The sequence below is a fragment of the Anopheles aquasalis genome, chromosome 3 (genome assembly GCF_943734665.1).
Source record: "Anopheles aquasalis chromosome 3, idAnoAquaMG_Q_19, whole genome shotgun sequence".
Classification (NCBI taxonomy): domain Eukaryota; kingdom Metazoa; phylum Arthropoda; class Insecta; order Diptera; family Culicidae; genus Anopheles; species Anopheles aquasalis.
Genome location: NC_064878.1, coordinates 32674159 through 32691595, shown reverse-complemented (window position 1 = coordinate 32691595; position 17437 = coordinate 32674159). Strand labels below are relative to the sequence as shown.

At 43.9% G+C, this 17437-nt stretch overlaps 1 protein-coding gene across 2 annotated transcripts in view; it reads right to left on the bottom strand.

The window, feature by feature from the left end:
- The window catches only part of LOC126577872 (LIM/homeobox protein Lhx1-like), an 86476-nt gene extending 70425 nt beyond the window's left edge, over nt 1-16051 (bottom strand). For both annotated transcript variants that reach the window (XM_050239871.1, XM_050239872.1), the window contains exon 1: nt 15213-16051. The gene's annotated coding sequence lies outside the window, so the exon portion shown is untranslated. The remainder of the gene's footprint in view (nt 1-15212) is intronic.
- Between the last annotated feature and the right edge of the window lie 1386 nt (nt 16052-17437).

Genomic DNA, 17437 nt, shown 5'->3' with positions numbered 1-17437 from the left:
AGTGCAACCGGAGAGTACACGATGGACGGAACATACTGGTGGGCATACTGGCGCCCCCCTCCTGGCTTACTGGCCAAATGTGGGTTGGGGTAAGCTGGCATCTTTGCAATTAAAATGCAAATCGCGTCATGCACTCGAGTTAATTACATTTGGGGGGTTCGAGTAATGCGGGCTCGTTCAATTACTTTCCAGTGTACGAGACATAATTGCTTTGCACCCTACCAAACCCCCGGCATCCGCTCGCCACCGCCATAGCGAAGCGGGTTTGCATCATTGCAGACTTCGTTTAGGCACTCGTGCACACTACAGCCACATGTGTATGTGTGGGTCTTTGCAAAGGATTACTCACTGTACTTATGCTAAAAGGGTTTGGGGAGCCGTCAATGCGATCTCATCGATGCGACCTGGCTGCGGAACCGATTGCCTCACGGACGGACGGATGGACGGATCGACGGACGGACGGACGGCTGAGTGCTGACGGACTTTCGCATGCGTTCGAGGTTGCCAGCTTGATTGATGTATGCGTATGATAAGTTGCGAAATGCGCGTAAGATATTAATTAACTGAGGTTTCGTGTTGTGGCCACCGCCATCAGCGCGCGCTACGCCTCAACAAGATGGTCAAGATGGTAAACAATTCAATTAAAATTCGAAATACACTGTTACCCTACCCTAGGCAGGGCGGTAATACAGGTGACGTAAATTAATTAACAACAAGCCAGGGATAATAACAGCCCAATGGGGATACGCAGCAACATTGTAATTGACAGTGAAGATGGTTTAGTACGAATGATACGATTACAATTGTTTTACTCGTCAAACAACCACTGTTTCGTACAATTGATATAACTTGTCTTCGAGAATTTAAGTAAGAGTGAAGAAATACGTCGAAAAAGGTCAACTTTGCTGTCGGAGATCGCATCAGCGGCCTGGCAGGCTTGGCAAAATGGAAGACGAGCCATTTTCGTCGTCGGACAGTTTCTTAATGGAAAGATGATCCTTCCGGAAATGATATGTGTACGTGGGTGACACATGCAATCGGCAGTTTGACCGCCGCCGGTCCGGACACGAGGTAATGGACCAGAACCATTCGAAGATTGCGGGATCCGGCGATGATGCAGTTTCGAGTCGCATCGTGCGAGCGGACGGAACGTACACCAATTCTTATTTTGATATTCCATTTTCCGAGTTCTGCAGTTCCGGCCAGCTCAGGGGTTCCTCAGTGCAGACGCATGTACGAGTTTATCAGCTTAGGTTATATCAATTTGTCAATCTGTTTCCTTGGAGTTGTGTGGCAGCATTTCGCCCTTGAATATTATATCTTATACTCAACCGAAGCACAAGTACTTAATTCAGCTTCTTGTGTTATGTAGTTTGCTCTAAGAAGTCTTCTACTTCGTTGCATCGTGGCGAAATTGAAGGATCCGCTTCTATAATTCAACGACAATCAACGATGAATTCCTTAAACATACGGCTCGTCCGTCCTAATATTAGGTTGGGTAATAAGTCTTTTCGTATTTTGAGTAAAACTTCAAAGGGATATATTTTTAGTTTTGAGCAACTTTATTCAACCAAAAATTAGCCATTTTGGTTAGCCACCTTTTGCCATTTCTCGGCTAAAGACATAATTCCTTTAGTGTAAAAACTCCGTGGTTTATCGTTAAAAAACTATGACACGAGGTTTTCTCATGCTTCTCTTGAAAGTAGCGGTACTCCACTAAGGGAGTTTTGCATAGAACCAAACAAGTGGTAATCCAATGGTGCAAGGTCTGGGCTATATGGAGGATGCATCAAAACTCCGAGCTAAGCTCTCCCATTTTTTGCCAAGTCATCAAAGATGTCTGTTGTCTAGCGTTGTCATGGTGGAAGATGATGCCCTTTCTGTTGACCAATTCTGGCCGTTTTTCGTCGATTGCTTGCTTCAATCTCATCAATTGGCCACAGTATAGTCTAGAATCAAGAGTTTGACCAGGCTGGAGTAGCTCATAATGAATGATTCCACTCCAATCCCACCAAACAGGCAGCATAACGTCAATCCTGGCTTTGGGACTGTTTGTGTAGCTTCTGCATTCTTGCACCATGATCTTTTTCGCACGTTATTGCCGTAATTGATCCATTTTTCATCTCCTGTTACCACTCGCTTCAGAAACGGTTCGATTTCATTCCGTTTCAGCAAAGAATCGCAGATGTTAATTCGGTCCAATTAAATTTTCGCTGACAATTCATGCGGTATCCAAACATTAAGCTCTTTTTTGTAGCCACCCTTTTATAAATGGTTCAAAACCGTTTTATAGTTAATGTTTAGTTCCTTAGCGTTGTCACGGCTGCTTATGTGACGATCCTGGTCTATCCTTCAATAATTTCATCGACTTTAGCAACGATAGGTCGACCAGAGCGCGGTGCATCTTTCACATCAAAATTTTCAGAACGGAAGCGCGCGAACCATCGTTATGCTACACGAACTGATTCAGCATCGTCCCCGTAAACATCACAAATTTAATTGGAGGCTTGCGTGGCATTTCTCCCTTTTTTTTAGAAAAAAATCAAAATATAGCAAATTTCTTCACTATTTTCACACATCTTTGAACAGCTATAACTTTTTGCCCACTGCTCCAAATTCTGTTTTGTTTTGATTAAAATATACATCAAATGTCCCTCAAAACAACGTGGTATGATAAGACATAATGTGATTTATAACGGTGGAGATAGACGGCTCCAAACACATCTATTGCCAAAATACGAAAAGACTTATTACCCAAAAAAAAAACGATGAATTCCTGGCAAAGGTCTTGTAGGATGGTTTGGAGTAATCATAATTTTCCATTTACATGATCCAGCGCTTCTGGTTGACGTATGACAATCCAATTGGCATATCTGTATTTTGTCTTATCCCTTTTCGAAAAATTAATAACAACTACAATGAATTTCCGCCGCGCCCGAATCCATTACAAGTTGTAAGACGCCCGGGGAAAAGGTCTCCGTAGTCATGTTTGGACAAACACTGGAATTGGTCTCGGCGATTGTCTTGGTCCCCCCCCCCCCCCCGCCCGCGTGCCGGCCCGTTTCGAATTCGATTCGTATTGTGCAGGCGCGTAGGGAGGGTAGGCGTGAGTGGCTCTCTCTCTCGAGTTGCATGAGTGATAAACTAAGAAATCCTGGATTTTTCCCCCATCGCTTTTCCGTTAAATTGGTATTGGTACGCAGAGGGATCGAGAACTCGATGAGGAGACAGGGGAACCAAGCACCACCACCAGCGTGATGGAAAGATGCAGATATATTGTACCGCTCGTGATCAACTTCCACCAAAATGGCCATGGGGACGGAATGTGAGGGCAAACCGGCGGTTTGCGAGGGAGAAAATATGGAACGAATGCTCCATGATGATGACGATGACGATGGTCCGGAAGCGGAGTAGTAGGAAAGCTAGTGGACACACATCGAGAAAATTGAAAATGGAAAAATATTAAATTGATTTCCCTTTTCCTCTCCGCCCACTATTAGATGCTCGTGAGCGTCGTGGTGTGTCTGTGTTTGGTGGAGGCAACTCGTTCACCGTGCGCATTCACCAGCGTGTGCCCCAGTCTGGTGCGCCACGTGGTTGCAAATCCAACCAACCACACATAAGACGCTTATGCGACTCCAAACGCAGTCCAAGCCGGGACGGGGAGGGGGGGGGGGGCAAAACAACCGGCGCCTTTTGGATTTGCCCCCCTAACCCCATGAGTCCGGGTGACCGAAGGACACCGAATGGAGCAACGATAAAAAGCGAATCCGATACGGTTATATCCCTCCGACTAGATTGGATGGACAATGGCAACGGAATATTGGAACGGAAGTAACTGCAGATCCCCGTCCAGACTCCGATCCGGAGGCGAGACCCATCCCGACGGGACGGAGGAAGTGGGCGCTGGCGAGGAGAGGGCCGGAGGAGAGGGAATGAAAATTGGAAGCGAGCTTCCAACAACCAGGGCAATGGTGCTGGCGATGGCGATGGTGGTCGACCGCTGGCCGACAATCGAGAGCGATTCACGACGTTTCACGCTTCTCCGAGCAAGTATGCAAATAATATAATAAATTCTGCCCGTGAAGTTCTGCTGTTGCAGTTGTGTTCATATTGTAGGAATTTTGATGAGAAATGAGAGCGTGCTGCGAGCAGAGATCCGTTTGGTTCTGTTCTTCCAGCCTCTTCCGGTCGTGCAATTGGGACGATTATCTTTGATGCTGACATTTGTCATCGTCTGTAAACGACTTGTGAGTTTCTGGATCTAGAATGGTACCAAGGTTCGCTGCATTATCAACAGTAAAAGTGAAGCATCAGCTCCTAATAAGCAACAAGTAGAATAAGGTGGGATAAGAGTGCGATTTGAGGTTTTTTGAGCACAGAGTACCGTAAAATTTGCAACTTATACATGGATTAGTAAAGCATTAAATAACTCATTTTCACACGTATACACTCCTTTGCAGAATGCGAGTGCTCAAATTAATTACCTCATTCATTGTTTGTTTTTCGTCTAAATATTGTAATATTCTAACGCGCGGTAAACGCGTTTTAGTAAACAAAGTAATAGTTTTCGTAAAAGTGTTAGTATGCTTTTTGTAGCTACTACCAATGATTATCAAATGGAGTGTTACACGCTTTTATACGTTTTCCCAATCTTGAGTTATTTGGTGTAAAGCCCTAAAATCTATAGTGGGGCAAAAGTGCGAATCAGAAAAATCATGCATTTGTTTTTTCATTGATTCATTGTTTTCATTGACAGAATTCGTGAAACTATCAAATAATCAGACACCTGTAAAACGAAAACTTCAAAAACTGATAACCAGCCATTGAATATTGATTCGCATATGCCACATTCATTCGATAACTAATTCTACTGCTCCTCCAAATTCAACATCTTCAATTGCCTATTGGACATCTTTTTATGCTTCCAATTAACATGCTGATTGCAGGGAGAAGCATAAACCGCTCTTAATTTCTCTTTGAAATGTCCTGGAATTTCTTGAGAAAATGTACTCAGAGAGCACTTCAACTTCAACCGTACCGATGTCCATGGAGCAGACGGATCTTGTATCCTTTGCAACAATTAGGCTCTGCCGAAACGAGAGGAGCTACAGCAAAGACAGGAAGGACACCAGCGATCTGAAATTATTATCAGCGCGCCATTCAAGGAAATATTAGATCTAAATCTAAAGAGAAGTCTAAACAGCAAGCAGAAAAACAGTGAAACTGATCCAGTAAACGTAAAAAAATAGTTCAATTAATCTCAAAGAACTAAAGAAAGAGCAAAGATTGAAAAACACTGAAACTGCACACATGAATTCGTGAATAACTGCTGCATTTTAAAGGATCGCACTTTTGCCCCACGACATTCGCATTTTTGCCCAACTGGATTCGAAGGTTGGCTGGGAATTATGAATTTTAACCATTAAATTGCCACGTATCGAAAGCTCATGCGCCACGGCAATGTCAAGCTGTTTAGTAAAGTTCTCCACAATCATGCACAACACATTAAACGCACACACTTTCTCCCTTTACTTGGAAAGATGATAACGAAAGTTGATGGTGAATTTGAAAATTTCCCCACAGGAATGTTTGATAAAATTAAGTGCCACCTGAAATGCCACCGCCGGTCCTGACCGACTGACAATCAGGACAGCTTAGCGCGTGGTGAAAGGGGGGTCTGGAGTAAAAAAGTTGTTCACCTTCACCACGATCCTGGCGGCTGCCGAACTGAACCGCGCTCGCTCCCTGCTCGGCTCGATCTACAATCAGGCAAGGAGCCAAGGCAAGGCCACGGTGGTGAAAGAAAGTTATAAAATAATATTTGGAATCAAAATGAAGCATTTTAATAATATTAAACTGTTGCTACAATCTCGAGATACTATCAAGAGCCATCGCGTTCCGTTCCGTGTTCACTCTGCTGTTGCTCTCCGTGGGGGGGGGGGAAGGGTGTGAAGTGATGTAGGCGATGAACGGGAACGTCGGTTGGAGTAGGAAGAGTGGACTGGTGTACGACGGAGAGCACCTCTGAAAGCTATTTCAAGCCATTTTCGTTCGTCGTTCAAACACTCAACACGCCTCGACGCTGAATGAAAACGATCTGGCCCGGTTTTACGGGGAAAGCCGGGAGGAGGATCCCTTTCGATGCCGGCCGGCGTCGCTCGTCAGCTCGTGAGCCGCTTGGCTGCTTTTGGGGCTGCGTCCTCCTAGCCACCCTGAACTTCTCTTTTATTTCTCGCTCTCTCTCTCACTCTTGCATCCCTTTTTGGGCCGGGAGTGGGTGATGACGGCGCGTGCCGATTTGCTGGGAATGGTTTGGAAACTTTTCGGTGGGCATCTCCAGGCGGGCCTCCCCCCCCGGGTAGGAGTGGAGTTGGGTGATTGCGTCGCCGCCGTAATCGTTGTCGGTACACTTTATCCTGTTTTTCAACCAGCCAAACTCACGCACACATCCACACACGGGCTCACAGAGTGACATTAAAATTTCTATTCGTGGCAAAACATGACCCAAAGCGAGGGCCACTGTACCGTTCCGTAGCGAGGGAATTGATTGTTGGGCAGATTTGGCGGCGAACGGCTGGCTGGCTGGTGCAACGCAACGATTGCAGAATGCGGAAAGCGCGGAAAGTGGAATGAAAATGGTTTAGCGATAACATTACGAGAACCAGCCGACGAGGTGCACCGCCAAATGGCACAAAACACAGTTCCACTGCTGCGAAGCGATGGCAGCGAGGACAGAAATTGGTGCTGAACCGGTCGGTCTTTGGCAATCGTCATCGAAATGTGTTTTCCACATTCTTTTTTTTCTTTTTTGGTCACGGTGGCCCTCTCACCGCACGGTATCCATTGAGCTTTGGTCAATTTGAATGTGTCGCTAGAGAAATTCCCGAACTTTGCTCATTCCTTTTGTGCACAGGGCGGGTTCTATTATTTTCAATCCATTTTAATATGCATCACATTCCGTTCGCTCTACGCTTTCGGTCAATGCTTCGAGGAGCTAGAAATTGGCTCAACTTTTATTTAAAACAAAATAAATCGAACAGATGAACGAATTAAACCCGGCAGTGTTTGGTGGGCGGCTATTAGAAGTGGGCAGACCAGACCACCCACTTCGAATATTCAAAATCAACAGATACGGGAGATGAGCAATCGAGCTAATTGAATACACGGGGATAAGCAATGGAAAGCCGAGCGGAGTCCATCGAACCCACTCTAGTTTACAAGCTAGCAAGCTTTATCAGATAGGACTGGCATTTTGAAAATAAGCCTTACAATCACTTAAAATAAAACCCTTGATTTCATATCTGTTCCACCTTATCATCGTAATATGCCCCATGGAACCAGAGCAACGATAGGCGCAGATAGCATTGTTGCGCATTGATTTGCGCGATGACCTCCATTATAAGGAAAACAAGGAGTTAATTTCTGGCTACCAGAGACCCCGAGTGGAAAGCAATGTCCCGGTCCCGGCTGCAGTGCTCCAGCATTCGTGTTGGTGATCCCGGAGACAATGGCAGTGCACATGTGGTGGCGACTCTATGTGGATGTTTCCGGGGCGGCACCTGCACCCACACCCGACATGCACGATTACCTCGGTCAATCTGCGGAAAATCAATAGCTGGCAAAACTAATTAAAAACAAAACAAACGAATAAGTCAGCAAAGGAATCATTGCTGCCGCCCGGTACAGGAAGGCTAAATTGCTTTCTGTTCCACTACGAAACTGCGGGTGTACAGCGTGACAGCCAGCAAAGGATATGTTTCCACTATGTGGTTCAAAGGAAAAGTAGCCAAAATAACCAACAAAGAGTCCTTTCAATTTGTAAAATATATAAAAAAAGCTTATTGTTATGTTAAATTATTATAAATTGGTAAATTGTTATGAAAAATAGAAACGCAATAATATTAAATTTACTGTAAGAAAGCGAACAAAACATTATACAGGGGATGGGCGATACTAAAGAGATAAAGCAAATTTAATTTAACACTCATCCTTCAACCACAAAAAATCCAACTTGTAATTAGAAAGGGTACCGATAAAAATCATGCTATTTAAAACTAATTTATAGCAGTAATGTTTATCAGATAATTAAACTGTGTGCTTTTTATGTGTATGTGGGGTATTTTTGTTGTTGTTGTTTTTGTTGTTCTGAGTACAATCCGTTTCCCCCTTTCGTTTCTGTCAGAACCAGCAAGGGTGCTTGTTTTGGTCTTCATGCTTGTATCTCGCTGTGCTGCTCGTGCAATGAAAAGCGGAATGCTCGGTTTATTTCGAGCATGTTTTGGTCGAGTCAGGAGAAAGGGGGTAGTGATAGACGGGGTAAACGCCACGTGGGTTGCACTTTCCATACTGCCATTTCGGAGCACTGGAGTATGCTGACGCGTATGCTGGAGTAAACAAGTAGATGATTTGTTAATGGCCGCATTTAAAAAAAAAAAGCGTATTTTTTTACACTTGCGCCGAAAATGTTTGTCGGCTTAGATAGAATTTATTGTGCGTTCGCGTTCGCTTTGTGTTCTTATATATTTTACTTAAATTTTAAGTTGGTTTATTATTGTTTCACCTAAATTTACATTGTCTTTGGGTGTTGGCTGTAAAAGATAAGGTATCTTAACTTGAACTGTTTTAAAATATCACAAACTATGCTTGTGGATTGTTATCGTCTGTCAGGAATGGCAACAGACAATACGGCTCGTTCGTCATTATATATGTTAAAAAAAATAATAATTATGTAGTGTTCAAAATTCCTTCACTAACTTACTAATTTTAAGACGGTTTTAGCAAAAGTGCAAACAAAACGAATCAGTCCTTGTTGCAGCAGCAGTGGCACCAGCTGATGTGCATGCAATAGGCAGAAACTGCTTAGGACTCTGCTTCCTTTCGCCTGAAAACCATTAGCCATTAGTGGGTAGGAAAACTCGACGAACGGAAGCCACTTCTTCCGCCCACCTCTCCCAATGTGTAAGGAGCGCATACGGGTGCCAAACATTCACATATAGTTTGAGCTTGTTGTTGGATAGTTAGTTAGCGAGTTAGTTAGTTAGTTTTGCTTCCCATTTCTACAACACCGAGAAGGCAAGTCCGATTGCCAAGAGCTGATGCACCCGATCTCCCAACAAGAGTGCCATCGTTTCTTTTTGGCGATTGCATTGCGCCTGGCTACTGGTTGGTGTTACCATCGCTGCGAGTATTGCTGCTGTATTTGCCTGTTTGTGCTACTGTACCCACTTTCCGCACTGTTTGGAGCTTATTAGCACTTCGTGCAGTGTCACTTTTTTCTTTTGCTGCCAAACGAGTATCGCATGAAAATAGAACCATTTTGTTTACAATGAAGCTGGAGGGCGAGAGGAGGAGGGAGGTTGCTTAGGCAGGATATCAGGGCCGCCCAGTAAAAGGAAGGATGCTAATGGGGACAGGAACCACGAAGCCAGAAATGAGCTGCGACGACTCCGTCCAGCGCTAGTCGGGGCCGGAAAGGCCAATGAATATAATTAGCATGCAGCTACGAGGCGCTGCCTAATAGGCAACCTAGCACAAAACACAGCCACGACGAGCTGTGCTGCTGGCTCGCTGAAAAACCGTAGACATTCATCGTGACAGTACACTGCAATCGCGGTTGTGCGGAGAACCCTAAGGACCGGCGCTGTTTAGGTAAGGCTGCTTAAAAATGATGGTGAAGACGATGGCGTGCAATGGAATGGCACGAAGGACACGTCCCAATAACATAGGCGTAGTACTTTGAGCAATTACGTTAATTAAATTGAATTATACATCCAGCGCCATGCAGTGACGATTAGTTTGTGAACAAAATGGCTGGAAAAATTCCTTTGAAACGTAAGATGAAGTTGAAAACCATGCGCATGCCAGGACTGTTTATCTAACAAGCATTTCCACTTTTCCAGCTACGAACGGACATTGGCTGCTCGTAAGAAAATCGATTGTGCTCTGTCGGGAATATCATATTTGTCGACTAGTCGAGTACAAACGTACAAGTCATCGACAACGAAGCCATCGACCGATCAACACTAGTTTTGAAGATCCTTCCCCCTGAATGAACAGATATCTTTGTGCCGCTAAGTGGTCGTCTTTCATACGACATTTTATTTGTAAATAACAAACTTGGACACCAGCCATCGGATACAACGGTGTACGCAAAACATGCGCCATCACAAGCAATGCTGCGGAATTGATTGATACAGCTTGTCGGTTCTTGTCGGTTTTGTCATGTTGTAGTCTCAGATGTTCTTGCAAACTGTGCGTTTACTGCCGGTTGGGGCTGCCGACCTGCTAGTGGCATGGTACGAAAGAAAATCAATTAAAAGTTGTCTAATTACTTGTAACAGTTCGTTTACGCACACAAATTTCTTTTCACTTCTGCCCTGGTACGCGGCTCCCCAGCACATGCCCGGCACTGTGATAGCAATGGTCTCTCAGCGTCGGAAAACAAATACCCGAAGCCATCAGATAGCTTGACAAACGGCTGGAGACTGTCCCTCCCAGCGAGATATGGTAGAAGAGCCGAACGGCTTAATCGAGACGTATGGTACTGGGGACTTGATAAGAAACACCATTTGCTGATACACTCAATCATTTTTCCAGTTACTTTTCGAGTTTGAGCTAGCATGTTTTGCTAGAAGTCGTTCAATCTTGGAGAAATAATTTCAATAGTTCGTTAATAAAATACTCGAATACCTGTCAATAATAAAAAAGAAAAAAAAAACTTAGAAACCTGAACATACTTTTATGCATTCAGTTTAGTTCATGACCGAATGATGCAGAATAGTACAACTAATTGCTAAAGGTGCAAGATATGAGTTCAATTTGCCTTTAAGCTATGCGATTACTGAACGATACTTTTGTCTGGTGGTTAAAAAGGCATTTATCATGGGTTGGCATAACATTGAATGGCACTTCTCCATGTGCTCCCTTTCGGCATGAAAACACAATTACGAACATACGCCTCAGGGAATAAAAAAAAAAGGAAATGAGATGCTTTGCCTGATCAGATATGAATATGTGGAATCTATTACACAGACAAGGGTGAACCAGATGCAAACGAATAATGGTAGAGATAGATCCAGCAGTAATATGTAAACTGACGGAAAAGTTTGGATGTGAAATGTTTCTGGTTCGTTTCCGTCGACTATTTTTTTTAAGGTACACTCACCCTCAGCTTCTCAGCAAACTGATCAATCATTTTACAGACATTCGTTTACTATTAGGTGCAGATGTTAACAAAGTACGCTCCGTATTGGTTTCTCGTTAGCCTCAATAAATCTTACATCTTGCAACTCGTTAGCTTGTCTCACAGGCTTGTAGAACAGTGTACCAACTCACCCTCCACCGCTATTGCCAGCAATTTTTCACGCATTACTTGATCAAATAATTTTTGATATTATAAAATGATAAAAGTTTGCGAGTTTGCAAATAGAAAATACACGCTCTTTTGCACCAAATGTGATATGAACAGTTGTGCACCAAAGATGCACGAAAGCAGCAGAAAAAGGTATAGTACAAATGTATTAATGGAATTGAAATTTATGTTTGTTGAAATGTGGCTATTTTTGCAGTCTTGCTTTATCGTCTCGCAACATCGCTGTAACAGATGTCAGAGATGGGTAGATGATCTTAATTAAAATTTTACGACCGATGATCAAAACAGAGCAGAGCGTTAAGCGAAAAACGTCTCACGAAATTGTTACGGGACGGTTACCTTCTCGTTCATCCATCAAGCAACGAGCAAATGTTTCCGCTTGCTTGAGCAGAAGTTTGTGCGAATGGTGCTCCAAGCACATGAAATATTCTATAATGAGCATTCTGCCATGTAGTTTGCACCTATTAATATTTGAGCGTTGAAATTTGAATCATTGATTAATACTCGTAAGGTTCTGATCATCATCGTTGGCGGCTGCAATAAGCACTAATTGGATCGAAATTTAAATTTTACTTCGCTGCGAATATTGGAATGTAAATTTGTAAATTGCATAAGCTCGCTTCATACTTAAGCAATTGAAATAAGAGATCTGCACAACATTACATTGTTTGAAATTATCGACAATACTTTATATCAAACTTATACTTACGAGTGTTACGATCGAATCAATGACTAACGCGCAGTGTTGAACAGTGTGTGCTATTAGAATAAAAGCTTTTAAGAGTTCTATTGGTATTTAGCGTTGCCCTGGGAATGCTATTGTTTTCGGATCTGTTGCTATCTCTTGGGCAGGGCACTTCTTTGCATCGAGGTTGCTCAGAAAGAATCTTCCTGGTGGTGTCGTGCGTCGGTAGTAGGTAAGTCTTGTACAGGATGAAGGAACGCAGGATACATCAACCAAAACCAATCCATACACCTACACCTAAAGAATTCCATTAAACTTATACGCCATACTCCCCAACTCAGCCGCCCAAATCGCGAACCACTTCGACTATAGATAGGCGGGAAGAGCGAGACGCGAGAGCGAGAGAAAGCGAGCTAGCCAACCCAGGGAGTGTTTTCGGAAAATGGCAATCAAGTGATTGCAAAAAGCGGTCCTCGTCGGAAAAAAGGCCATTACTCTGCAGCAGACCAGATGCGACCAGAAGGAGCGGCACGACGGACGGGGGTTAAGGAATCGCAGGGATCGTATAAGTGTGGGGGGGGGGGGGGGGCAGAAGAAAGGCGAAACGAGAGGAAAGGTTGCTGTAACAGCGAAGGAGACCACTTTTACTCGACAGCGCCAGTTTGGGAACCTTTTCGGTCGAGCGGTGGGCGGACGACGTCGGGGAAAACCGATAGAGTTCGACGCGCGCGCCGCACGTGGCCCAGAATCTCCCGTCAACGTCGGGTATACTGGTTGGTACAGTGAGATCGCTAAAGCGCAGCAATGTCTGGAGTCAAAATATTTAAATATGGAAAATATTTTGTGTAACTTATAGTACCTTGCACAACAAATGGTTGATGTTATATCCTTTTTGTTTTAACATAGGAAACACAAGAACTTATCCAGTAAATTAACCGAGATTTTGAATAAACATATTTTCTGCATTTAAGGACAACAGTTCCATGCAGTAGCTTTTCTGTAATTGTCACAATATTCTTTAGTGATTGTACAGTACATTTATCGATGGAAACAAACACGGAATTCAAAGCTAATTTGTTTTAACGCAAGTCAATCATCTGCATCTGTATTATGTCCATCAGCCACCATGAACCGACAACTATTGCTGGCAGTCCACTCCACTCTGATGTAGCGGAAATCTCATTTTTGCAACATTTCTTTCACACTTTCTATTTCATTTCCTCACTCGCCAGAATCGTTCGAATCCATTTCAATCTGCATTAAGTTAGGCAGACCGACCCCTCAGCTCGCATGTGTGTATCATTGTTAGCCGCAATGCCAATCATTCATCCTATTTCGCTCCTGCTGCTCGGTGTTCCGTGGCCGCCTTCAGCAGTCGACCCAACATGCATCTGGATGGTAAGGTGCTGGTGAGGATTTCCAAACGAAAACAAACGATAAACGGGAGGAACGTGCGTGCGTGCATGCGTGAGTGCGTGCGGGGGCCGAGGGGAAGGCTGCACCCACCCACCCACCCACAGCCATTTCTAGGAAGCCATTTTCGTTATTATTATTACTTAATTTAATCCTATCGTCGTCTCTTTTCTCTTTCCCTCTCTGGTCGTGCTCGTTGGACGAAGGAACCATCCACCCGTTGGGAGGGAATGGGGTGGTTTAGGGTATTGGAATTCGCTGTTTTATGGAAGTTGGTGCGTGTATATATGCGATGAAACGATGCCGATGATGTGTTGATGGGGTATTTGTGTCCTTAGAAAAGGTGTCACTAAGGTTCTTATTGCTGAATGTTGGTGGTGTTCGCGAATACATACTTTACTTTAATAGTTATTGAAAATATGACATTGTGTAAGCACTTTTCATATTGCAGTGTGATTCAAAATATATAAAACATCTCACAAAAGTGTATGGAGCAGAATATTAAATAGCTAATTGATATATTGTTCAGTCAATAGTTTAAAGTGTTAAACATCTACAATAACTATTCCAAATTAATTCCCATGGAATACGCTAGTTTGGGAATAAGTTCCTTCTTTCTTAGGAATGATTTTTAAATAAAACTAAAGTACTATTTGATATTGGAAATTGTATAGTGAAAATTACAGGCATACATCAGTTGACTACGCTACTTCCTATTCTCGATGATATGTTTTGCCAAACGTCAACGTGCCTTCCTTTGAGGGCCGGCTTTCAGTTAGCAACGTCCAGCGTTATCATGGGCGCACGATGTCTAAGGTAAGCCGTCCAGGACCACAACACATTATCCAAACGATGTATTCATAAAATTTGTTCGCCATACACATGATTTAAAAAGAGTGCAGCATAACGGACATGACATTGAAAATGAAATTTCATGCGTAGATAAATGTTCCAGCCGAAGTCAATTAAAATATTTCTATGGTACGTATGTGTAATGCACTTTCTTAAATCCTTCAATATCCACTTGCGTTTTAGCATCAGTTTGATATGATTTAGGATTAATAAATTCGGTGATATGAAATTAGATCGCTTAAAAGGTACAGGAACTGCTACAAAAGTAAACCAGACATAGATTTAGCAATCAAAATCGGCTGCAGCAATATCCTGCTTCTTATATACAACTGTTCAAAACAGCATAATAAACAACAGAAAAGGAAGACCATCTTGCTGGATGCAGCAACATTGCGCGAAGCCGGTGAGTACCAGCCGCGACTTTTCCGCATCCTCCCGTCTGTCACTTCAGTGCGATCGAAGCGTGCGGTGAGGTAAATAAAAGGGAAAAACAATTTCCCGCCGCTAGATCATTCCATTTCCCGGACGTCCACCGGCCCCATTCCACGGTCCGTTATAGTGACATTTTACACCCATTACAATTCACTCCTGGTGCTGCTGCTGTGAGGCAGTACGGCGCGTGCACTGGGAAAGCGTAAATCGTGCCCAACCCCGGTGCTTTTCCAACCTACAGCAACCGCCGTTCGTTCGTTCGTTCGTTTCGCTTCTAACGACTTTTTCCTCCCATTTCCCAACAGTCAGTTAATTTTCAAATGCGGTATCTCGGGGACACGCTCTACAGCCTTCGGGAGCGTGCCGGTGGGAAATGGCGTAGCCTTTTTACTGGCATTCATTAAAATCCGTTAAATTAAATTACTTTTATATTACGATATTGAAACGTGCACTTACCCAATTGATTACAGGCGGCGCCTGGCGTCGGTGGTGGCTGAGTAACGGAGGCAACGAGTCACCGAGATAGTATGCGTGTACTACTCGCTCCGCTGCAGGATGTGTTGGTGTGCTGGCAAACGAACTCCTGGTCCTCTCTCCTGTTTGTTTACTTCTCACTTAATTTTCTTCGTTTTTCCCCGATTTTATCTCGCTCTCCTCCTGAATCTCTCTACCTTTTGTTTACTCCGCTGATGCTCTTTGCGAATGGGGCTGGCCAGCGAAATCGTTTGATCCTTTACCTAACCCAGCGTGGGATGTCGAGCGAGCACAGGAAAAGAAAATAATTGGACCTATGCTTCCCGATTGCCACTCGATGGTCGAGTCGCTGCGAAACACCGCGATACCACGCCAGCGGAAGGCTGAAGTCAGTGAATGAGAGCAGATCTCAATGTCGAAGAAACGTGCACCGAAGATCGGGAATCGTAATCTGACAATCGTAATTGAATCACACCACTTGCCACGTACTCACTCGTTCTCACATCGCACGGATTTATAGATGGCCACCGAGTAAAGACGCGCATGGACACTCTGCAAGCACAAGCACTAAATCACACGTCGCACTTATTGCGGCACTTAGCGGCAAGGGAAGGGAATTCGCCAACAAAAAGGGCCAAGAACGCGCCACACAATGTCACTACAGGATCCACCACCACGCTACTACGATTGACGAAATCACCAAGTTATGCTCAGCCTACTAGTCCACTCAGAAGCGGAACTGAAACCTTGTCTTTACGAAACTTGCTCCGGCTGTTTCGCTTTTTTTTTATTGAATTGTTTGCGAAACTGCTGATGCCCAATGTTCAGAGAAACGACGATTGCAAACAACCCAGTGCACCGGAAGAAGCGTGGTCAATCTTGTAATTCGAGGAACGCTCGCCCAGTACATCCGCTCGGCACGGCACTAGCACTTAAAATAAGGCGTTTGGCGTAGTGGCCGCTAGGATGTGGACCATCCCAACCTCGTCGGCTATCCAAGCATTCACGAACCCCGAGCCCGGCCGAGAGAGTTTTCCCCCAACGAACCGGAATTGGCAGGGAAAACCCGGAATGAAAAAATCAAAACAGAGAGCAGCAGCATGTTCTCTCTCTCTCTCCCTCTCTCTCTCGGCCGAGCGCGAGAGCTGGCGTGCTTCGGGTGCGGTGGTATCACCGTTAAAGGACGATCTGGCGCCATTACGATAATTGTAATTGAATGAATATGGCCGTGTTTATGTGCACGCTGCTTGCTCGTTTCCATCGGCACGCGCGCAGAGCGCAGATAAAGGGAGAGACCGAGACGGAGAGAGAGAAAAAGAGAAGTAAGAGAGAATAGAAAGAGAAAGATAGTGAGAGAGAGAGAGAGAGAGTGCTTGCTATCTCGATACTTGCGACTTCGTACAGGTCGGTTAGTTCAGCAATTTAGAAGTCAATGTCGATGGAGTTGCCGCATCTCAATCTGGGTGTATCATTCTTAACCTATCCCCGAATGGAAAATCTTAGGAGACTTTACTCGAGAATAGTCTTCCTTCTGAGAATCCTAGTCTTGAGTTCACTAATTTAAATAAAATCCATGGTTTAGATGCGAATGTAGTACTGGTTCTTTACTACAGGACATTTACTGTATGTAGATCCAGCTTCGTCCTTTTCGACGGATTTCTAGAATGGCCTGGTATCAATGGCGACTTAATAGGCTGTCTTTGCTCTCATTCGTTTGTAGAATTGTGATTATGATAAAGGATTTTAGCTGCTTTTTATTGGCTTTGTATGGGCTTAATACAGTCCATTATTGTTAGATTTACGTGAATGTCAAATGTTTGTACAGAAAAATAAATTCAAAAATGTTTTAGTTCAGAGTAACAAAGTGGATAAATGATTATCATGGCAAATAAAAAAAAGGACAACAAGAAATAAAATTATCATAAAAAATTATTATGAACTGCCATTTCACTCCGGAAAACATATTATGACACTACAGATATTCTCGTAGTGTGGACGCATGGTAATAGATGTTGCAGCTCGTCTTGCATCGGCTATACTAGACATTCTTTTACCCAAATGGTATATTCAGGTGTTCTAAGATCCTCACCTAATTGTCTCTAACCTGGAGAACAATCGCTCCTGAAGGAGATACACTGTTAACGACTTACGCGTGTAACAAGCCTTCGGCGAGGCACCAGCGTTCGATAAGACAGGGATGGAGCTGA